Genomic DNA, 9,874 nt, shown 5'->3' with positions numbered 1-9,874 from the left:
CAATAAACAACTGTGTAACAAATGAGGATAATGACCTCCAAATATAAACACTGTACAAATATACATTGCAATATGGTAAATATATATCAATACACAAACATATAAGTATCTTAATCAGAGGTAGAAATGTACACTGCAATATGGTAAATATATACGATATATATTTATCAATACAATATATGTCAATACATAAAAATGTTTTAAACAGAGATAGAAACATGCATGCATACAATAGTCAATATAATTTAACTTTGTATCAATATACAAGAATCAATACCAATATATTTGTCTAAAAGCAGTAACTCACAATTATAAATCTATTATCCCATCATTCCCTCTTTTTTTTTTCAAAATGATCCCTGAGCTTATAAAATTCCTCTCCCAACCTCCCAACCCCTAAATGATGTCCCTAAACCCAGGGGTAAATTTTACTGGGAGAGGGGACGTTGTCCTCTAGAATTACTTCCAGCTGTCATGGGGACGACGTTCTTTCTGGGGGATCCTGTTGAAAGTAAAATGATGGTTAAATTTCAAGATCAATGTCTTTTAAAATTGCAAATAGTCCCTGAGTATTTTGTGGAGGTCTGGCCAGAATGTTGTACAAGATGTGCACCATTTCAGCTAACCAAGTTGGGATCGTCTTGTGCAGCTGGTATCCAAAACAGGTCTTGTAGTAGCGCTATCAGTATCATGACGTCATATCAACTAGGTAGAGTTGTTGTTGTGGGACCCCATCTTCTTCCTGGAAACTTCAAATGTCACTTCAGGAAAAACTCATTGTTCATTGTGAAAAACTTAAACATTAGTCACATAGACATATATAGACATACATATATATATATTCAATGAAAGGCATGATAGGTATATTCAATGGAAAGTATGATAGATATGAAGAAAAGCAAAGATGTTTTCTAAACTCATATTTCTTTCTGTCCCATATCATGGCTCTTGACATGAGACAGAAACTCCAGAAACTCTGGGTTTTTCTCTTACTAACAGGCTTGGAATTAGAGAGGGACTGAGCCAGAGTCCAACTTCAAAACCAGCTCTATATATTTATAAAGAAATGTTTAATAAGATATATATATATTAATACAAAATGTGTCCATCCATCAGTAATTAAATATTCAGGGTCCCTCCATTTCTTTGAAGATGAGTATTTTCCTGTGGAGATAAGAAAAGAACCCTGCCTCCAACCTCTCTGTATTTCTTACCATCAGTATGCTCGCCATCCTTATGAAAGAATTGTTATTTATCTTTTCCAAGTGGCTTCTCTTCTTCAAACCGAACCTTTATTAATTTTGATGGTATCCACAATTTTTCCTCACCTGTGGAGATAAGAGCAAAACCCCTTCCCCAACGTAGCACATCTCCTGGCTTCCATTGTGAGGTCAGCACATCCTTGTAATAAACTGGTTGATTTAATTCAGTAGACTTTTCCATTATCCAATGTCTTTCTGCAGCCATTGTTCCCTTCTCATTAGCGTTGAGAAAATTCAAGGTTAACAAAGCATTATGTAACCTATTTCTGGGGGTGTTTTCCACCCCTTTCTGTTTGTTCAACATATCCTTTATAGTTCAATTTGATCTTTCTATGACTGCTTGACCTGTAGGATTGTATGGTATACCTGTAACATGCTTGATATTGTAATAATCCAAAAACCGTTTCATTTTCCTAGAAACATAAGCAGGACCATTATCCATCTTTATTTGTGTAGGTATACCCATGATAGCCATGACTTCTAATAAATGAGTGATTACTGAATCAGTTTTTTCTGAACTTAAAGCAGTTGCCCACTGAAAGCCTGAATAAGTGTCAATGGTGTGATGAACATATTTTAATTTGCCAAATTCTGCAAAGTGGAACACATCCATCTGCCAGATTTCATTCCTTTGGGTGCCCTTTGGATTAGCCCCTGCAGGCAGTGGCGTTTGGTTATAGAAAGAGCAAGTAGGGCATTTCTTTACAATCTCCTTAGCTTGTTGCCATGTAATTGAAAACTCTTTCTTCAAACCTTTGCTATTAACATGATGTTTTTTATGAAATTCAGAGGCTTGTAGCACACTACCAATCAACAATTGATCAATTTCTGCATTACCTTGTGCTAGAGGACCTGGCAGACCCGTTTGGGATTGGATGTGTGTTATGTACATAGGGAAAAGCCTGTTCCTGATCAAATCTTGAACCTGGAGAAACAATGAGGTTAGTTCTGTATCATCAGGTATAAATTCAGCAGTTTCAATATGTAAAATAACTCTTTCTGCGTATTGTGAATCTGTAACTATATTAATAGGTTCTTTAAAATCCCTTAGCACCATAAGAATGGCATATAATTCCGCCTTCTGGACAGAATTATAAGGACTTTGTTCCACCTTACCCAAGTCTTCTGATTTGTAACCTGCCTTCCCTGATTTATTGGCATCAGTATAGAATGTACGGGCTCCAGTTATTGGAGCATCACGGACGATTCGAGGAAGAATCCAAGAAGTTCTCTTTATGAAGTTAAGCCTCTTGCTTTTTGGATAGTTGTTATTAATGTCTCCCAAAAATTTAGCACAAGCTCTTTGCCATGGTTCGTTATCTTCCCATAATTTCTTTAGTTCATCAGCAGTGAAAGGCACTATAATTTCTGCTGGGTCTATGCCTGCTAGTTGATGAAGTCTCAGCTTGCCTTTTATAATTAACTCAGAGACTTTTTTCACATAAGTTTTCAGTTTCTTACTTGATTTATGTGGTAAAAAGATCCATTCCAGAATAATATCATCTCTCTGCATTAAAATTCCTGTAGGAGAAATTTTTGATGGTAGTATGACAAGAATACAATCGAGCTCTGGATTCACCCTGTCCACATGTGCCTGTTGTAATTTTTCCTCAATCATTGTCAGTTCCTTTTCTGTTTCAGCTGTTAATTCTCTGGGACTGTTTAAATCTTTATCACCATCCAAGGTTTTGTTCAAATGAATTATTAGATCAGGTGTTATTCCAATAGCTGGTCGTAGACGGGAAATGTCCCCTAACAGTCTTTGAAAGTCATTAAGAGTCCGTAGGCGATCTCTCCTAATTTGTGCTTTTTGTGTCTTAATTTTTTGCAAACCTATTTTATAACCTAAATAATTAACAGGATCTCCCTTCTGAATCTTTTCAGGAGCGATTTGCAATCCCCATTTAGGTAAAAGTATCTTTATTTCTTCAAACAGTCTGTTCAAGGTATCCATGTTTGAATCGCATAACAAAATGTCGTCCATGTAATGGTATACTATAGATTTGGGGAATTTCTTGCGTATTATTTGCAATGGTTGGTTCACAAAATATTGGCACAGGAAGGGGCTATTTAACATACCCTGGGGGAGAACGGTCCAGTGGTACCTCCTCAAAGGTTGAGAATTGTTATAAGTAGGCACTGTGAAGGCAATTTTTTCTCTATCTTCTTTTTGCAAAGGTATAGTGAAAAAACAATCCTTTAAATCAATAACTATGAGAGGCCATCCTTTTGGTAATAAAGAGGGCAAAGGAATTCCAGATTGCAGAGGGCCCATAGGTTGAATAACCTTGTTGATGGCCTTGAGATCTGTCACCATTATCCATTTACCTGATTTTTTCTTAACCACAAATACAGGAGAATTCCAAGGGCTGGTAGATTCTTCTATATGTCCAGTGTCTAATTGTTCTTGTACCAGCTGTTCTAAAGCTTGTAACTTTTCCTCAGCTAAAGGTCATTGCTTTGTCCATATTGGTTTCTCAGTCAACCAGTTTAGAGGCAAGGCTGTTGGTATCTCTGAAGGGGCATCAATTGCTTGTTCTTGTACAGCCCGAATGGCTGGTTTTCTCCATTTGTAATATCTTTTAATATTATTCTCAGAAATATAGGCTCTAGAAGTAGCAGGAATGTTAATTTGGGTATTCCATTGCTGTAATAGGTCACGACCCTATAAATTCTTTGCGATATTGGCTACATATGGCCTTAATTTTCCTATTTGTCCCTCTGTCCCTATACATTCAACCCATCTCATGCTCTGCCTTACTTGAGATAGGGTTCCAATTCCCAGGAGCTGAACATTTACATTCTGAAGAGGCCACCATGGATGCCAAGATTCTGGGGTAATGATACGTACATCAGCACCTGTGTCCAGCAGGCCAGTAATAAAAATGCCATTTACACACACTTTCAGTTTAGGTCTTTGATCATTTATAGAAGTTTGCCAAAACACACGTAACTTATCTTGCTGATCATTATTGCTTGTAACAGTAGGCATGGGGCTTCCTAATTGTCCTGACGAGGCATGTTCTCTGCAGAAACTGGAAATGACTGAACCATGTTTGCCATGGGGGCCTGTGAGGACCCCCCTCTCACGTTTCCCGACTGTATCAGGTTGCCTTGTCTATCTCTTGTAGACCTGCATTCATTTGTCCAATGTCTGCCTTTTCCACATCTTCTACATAAGTCTGAAGGCTGAGTCCTATTTCTGTTATTTCTAGAAGATGCATTATTATTATTATTTCTGAAATATGCATTATTATTATTATTTCTGAAAATCCGTTGTCTACAATTCCTTTTGATATGACCCATTTTGCCACAATTAAAACATTTGGTATTCTGGTGTCTCCTTTTACCATTGGAAATTGCTTCTTCTACCCATGCTTCAGTGCCATAATCAAATGTATCAACATTGAGTGTATGCAAGACCCATTCTTCCAATGGCGCTGATCTGAGCTTTAAAGGCCCCAAAATCCTTTTGCATTCCACATTTGCATTTTCATAAGCCAAAGACTCAATCATTATATGTCTTGCTTCTGGGTCAGATATCCCTATTTGTACAGCCTTAGTTAATCTTTGTAAAAAGTCACTAAAGGGTTCTCTCTGACCCTGTTTAACTCTGACAAATGATTTCATTCTCTGTCCTGGGTCTTGTACCCTGTCCCAAGCCCTTAAGGCTGTTGTAGTACACATGGAGAGTGTGTTTTCATCCAAATTAGCTTTTTCCTGAGGGTTGGAAAAGAGCCCTTCACCTAGAATTTTATCTAGGGAAATGTCAATTCCCTTCGCTTTTTCCTGCTGTTCTAAAAGTCTAGCCTCTTGCCTGAATAAGCATTTCCATTTCAATTGCGGTCCACTCTCAAGTACCGCAGACCTCAGCTGGAGCCAGTCCGAGGGCGTTGCTCTGCTTGTTGTGGCCCAAGATCTTAGCATCTCTTTAACAAAAGAGGCTTGCATCCCAAAAGTCATGACAGCCTGTTTTATTTCCTTGAGATCATTCATACGGACAGGCTCCCATGTATCCTCCTTGATGACCCTAGGATTTCTGGAACCAATCACCTTCTCTGTTGTTATTACTGGAAAGGCAGGTAGAGCTGTAGGTAGAGCTTTGTGGAAATTGTCCCAGAGATATTTACCCACAGATGTAGTTAAAATTTGCCTTTCTACCCTTTGCTCTTCTTCATCAGAATTTAGAAATTCCTCAATCTTTTCAATTCTATTCACCATTGCCTTCTGCAATGTCTGAATCTCCTGTCCAGAATTATGTTCCAAAGCCTTCACTGAGGATTCTAAAGTATGAAGTTTGTCCGTTAGAGATAACATCTCATCTTTGGACATAATTTTTATGGCATAAACCGTGCCTTCTTGTATTGACAATCTTTCCGTCAATCTGTCATAAGCTTTAGACAAAATCCGATTGTCACATTCAGCAGTTTTGATTCTCTCAGTTAATGTTTCATTTCCTACAGAAAGGGACTGAAGCTTACCAGCCAGATCAGCTGTTCCCTCTTCCATAGTAATGAATTTCTCCTTAACATCAGCCTGGAGAACTTCAAACTGATTCTTGAGAAGATTGTTGTCATTCTCAATTGTTTTTAAGCATTCAATCTCTGCCTTAAGAATCCTGGATTCATCTCGTAAAGACATTATCATATTTCTATTTTCAAACCATTTAGTGCCAATGAAAACTACGAATCCCAGAAGGATCCATACATGTGGGGTGATAGACACCTCTTGTAAAATCTCCCACATGGTACAATTAAAAAAATTGTTAAATTCTTGAATACTAATGTGTTCAGACATTTTATCTCAAGGACTTGGGAAGCAGAGGCAGGCGGATCTCTGTGAGCTTGAGGCTGGCCAGGCGGTGGTAGCGCACGCCTTTAATCCCAGCACTTGGGATGCAGAGACAGGCGGATCTCTGTGAGTTCGAGGGATTAATTTTTTTAGAATTCACATTTTAAGAAAACCATTGTGTTCTAATGGGTGCCATCTGATACAATTCTCAGAGAGTATAAGCTTCACTTTCAGTTGCTGGGAGATGTTCCATTTTGAATTCCTATTACATCAGGTCCAACTTTTTGACCTTGTGAGGCATGTTGTCATTTACAAAGTTCATGCTCAAAAGCCACACAATGGAGTCTCTCACTCTTCTCCCACCCGCAAAAAGAAAAAAAATACAAAAGAAGAACTTGTATTGCTTTAAGTAAGTTTGCAATTTGGTACTCAGCCACACTGTCCTCGGTACATGTAGCCCTATGGGCCAAGGGGTGGACTCAAATGCTAGAAAGCCCCAATTGGAGCTTGCACCCCAAATCCTATATAAGCATTTTCATGGCATTTCTGCAGTCTCTTGTCTCACCCCTTTTATCTGGGGCTGTGCTTATGATGGTCTCTTCTTTCAGACTTATTATGTAGCCTTTGAAAATGACCTTTAAATAGTGTGGCGCTTGTGAGGGGGGAGGTAGTTCCTTTGGGAATTGTGATTAGATCCCTCTGCCTCCTTCTTTCTTTATTTAAGCAGGTTACTTGCTGAGTATCTCAAGCCAGAATTGATTGAGGCCATTCCTTGTCAGTGTGTCCTCCCCAAGCAGTCCTTTGTGGTTCAGAACGCAGCCACCGAGAGGATGCCTGCAAAAGGAAGGGCTTCCCTAGCAGGATTACGCTGAGACGTTTGTGACCGCTCTGATGGTATCTGGTGGCTGAGGACTCAATCTTGTGCCCAGCAGGACCGGTCCAAGGACTACTGCCTGTCCCCAGTGGGGGATACCCCTCTGTGGAACGGTCCAGGGACTACTGCCTGTGCCCAGAGGGGGATACTCCATTGGGAGACAGAAAGTCAGGCTATTGAACAGGTTCGTTGTCTCTGGCACATGAACTCAGCTCTGAGTCTTAATTTCCCAATAAGTGGAATAATTTAGACTAGATCAGAGATGGATATGGGGAGCACCGGCAGCCAGGGAGGTGCTCCTGGATCTCAGTGATCTGGCCTCAAGTGATCTGGCCTCAAGTGATCTCACCTCATTCCCAAGATCCTAGAGTAATTCCACTTTGATTGCACTACATAAATACATTCAAGATAAATTTTCCTTCAAAATAAAGAAATAGTTTTGAATTTCAAAACAGAGGGGTGTGAGGGAAAGGGAGAAAAAGAAGAGGAGGAGGAGGGAGGGGGGAGAAAAGAAAGGAGGGAGGGAGCAGGTGATTTCCAAGGCCTACCTGCTCTGAAGTTCTCTGAGTTCAAAGCCATAGGGGGAATCATTGTCTTCTTACTGGTGGTTAACAAGGATCCAGTGTGCCTGGTAGCTGGGAAGTAACACAGCCTAGGTGCTGGGCTGAGTGTACCATATGGTGACACAGACAAACCAGTCCCAACAAAAAATCCTGGAGCCCATCATCCTAGCAGAGCAGCCCAGAACTTTCTGAGAAAAACAAGGAAGTAGCGGTTCTCAAAGCTCAGACACACTATAAGGGAAGTGTTGGTGGTGGTGGGTGGAGGTGCTATTTGTTTGGTTGTTTGAGGAGGGCTATGTTGCCCTGGCTTTTCTGGAACTTTCTATGTAGACCAAACTCACAGATGTCTTACCTGACTCTGCCTCCTATGTGCTGGGACCACCATGCCTGGCTTCCACTAGGATATTTTGAAAGATCAGGTGTTCAAAGATGTGTGGATTAATATCCGGGTCTTCTATTCAGTTTCATTGGTCCTCCTGTCTATTCTTATGCCAATACTGGGCTGTTTTCAATACTGTAGCTCTGTAGTAGAGTTTGAAGTCAGGGATTGTGATGCCTCCAAAAGTTTTTTATTGTACAGGATTGTTTTGGCTATCCTGTGTTTTTTGCTTTTCCATATTAAGTTGAATACCGTTCTTTCGAGGTCTTTGAAGAATTTTGCTGGGATTTTGAAGGGCATGTAATGTATTTTGATCACATTCTCCCTGGCACCTTCCTGTTCCCTTCTTTTTCTCAAAAAGTTCCCCCCGGACTGTTTTTTTTTTTTTTTTTTAAATCTGATTCTCCATATGAGAGAATGCTCGCATTGTTTGTGTCTGGCTTGTTCTGTTTAACAGGATGACCCCCAGTTGTGTTTATTTTCCCACAGCAAATGACATAACAGAATGAAACTCCACTGTGTATACATAGCACATTTTCTATGTATTCACCTGTTGATGGTGTCTACAATGGCTCTGTATCACGGCGGTGAATAGCGCCAGAGTAATCATGGGCGTGCAGATGTCTGTGCCATGCTGGCTTAGATTCCTTCGTGTATATGTCCAAGAGTGGTAGGTATATTTGGGCCATGTGGTAATTCTGTTTTTATATTTGGGGGAAATTCCAAACAACCACTTTCGTAGTGGTTGGGTTGATTATACATTCCCATCAACTATGTATAGTGGTTTAGGACCAAACAATTATCACTGTTAGTAATAACAGAACAATCTCCCAGCATTCCCTGGTAATAACATAAAGGTCATTAAAGCAATATGGACAAATGTCTTAGAACTATTCTCCTAGACCAAGAGAGCTTCAGAAAGACAGCTGAACTGCCTTTTCTACAGTGTCTCGAGTCCTTAACAGTTTCTAGGAGATACTCCGCAGCAGAAGTCTGTGCCCTTTTAGCATGGTCCCACCCAGTTGACTTTCCTTTGGTTCTTTTACATCATGTAATATGAGAATCGAGTATTTGCCTAAGCCAGTAACGGCCCTCTATCTGCATCTTCACCCACTTAGAAAATGTGTGTGGTGGTCTGTAGAATAGCACCTGAACTCGAGAGCTCTCTTTCCCTCCCTCCCTCCTCCCCCCTCTCCTTTCTCTCCCTCTCTTCTCCCCTAAAGACTAGGTTCATTGTTTATAAAGGAAAAGTGCCTGTATGAGCATTGGCTGGGGGTACCCTAAAGACTCTGAAAGAACCTCCTAGCCACTGGTGTCTCCTCTTTCCAAACAGCTTTGCTTTCTCCCAATGCCCCTCAAAGCTATCCCACCATTTCCCCACAAAGTCTGCCCTCACCTATCACCAGTTCATCCACCTGTGTTTCCACCACTCTCCCAGATAATTCTAGACTGTGGGGACTGTCCTGAGCAAGGTTTCTTTCTAGTGTCTGTGGACTTGTCCATTGGATGCTGGTAGCACCCCCTAACCACCGGCCCCCCGTTTTGACAACCAAGACAGTGAAGCCCATTGACCCCGAGTGAGATCCACTGTAGTCACCTTAAAGAACGCCAAGACCTTTGACTGCTGTGGGCCCTGAGAGGAGAGCCACTCCTGCCGTCTCCCTTGGAGGTGTTTGGAGGTATTTCAAGGAGCTGAGTGGGCTCAGCTGTGGGAAAAACAAACACAGCAATTGTTCGGGTCTTTGATGGGGTTGGCGGCCTGATAACATTGTGGTAGTTTCCATTTGTTCTTAGGTTCAGTGGGTGAGGTTTATCTTAACACAGACGGCTAAGGTGGATAGTAGATGGAATTTTCCCTCAGCAAAGTTAGCATGGCTCACGGGACTTCCCAGCTATTCCTCAGTCAGAAACCCTGAACCTGGCCTGGGCCCCAGCAGACCACAAATTCCAACCGTTACCTTGTAGATCCAAGGGTCCTGGGGAGTACATCTGCTGATCTTCTGTA

The sequence above is a fragment of the Microtus oregoni genome, unplaced genomic scaffold (genome assembly GCF_018167655.1).
Source record: "Microtus oregoni isolate MIOR12 unplaced genomic scaffold, Mior012 000020F_ref0000438, whole genome shotgun sequence".
NCBI classification, from domain to species: domain Eukaryota; kingdom Metazoa; phylum Chordata; class Mammalia; order Rodentia; family Cricetidae; genus Microtus; species Microtus oregoni.
This window is presented reverse-complemented; position numbering follows the sequence as displayed.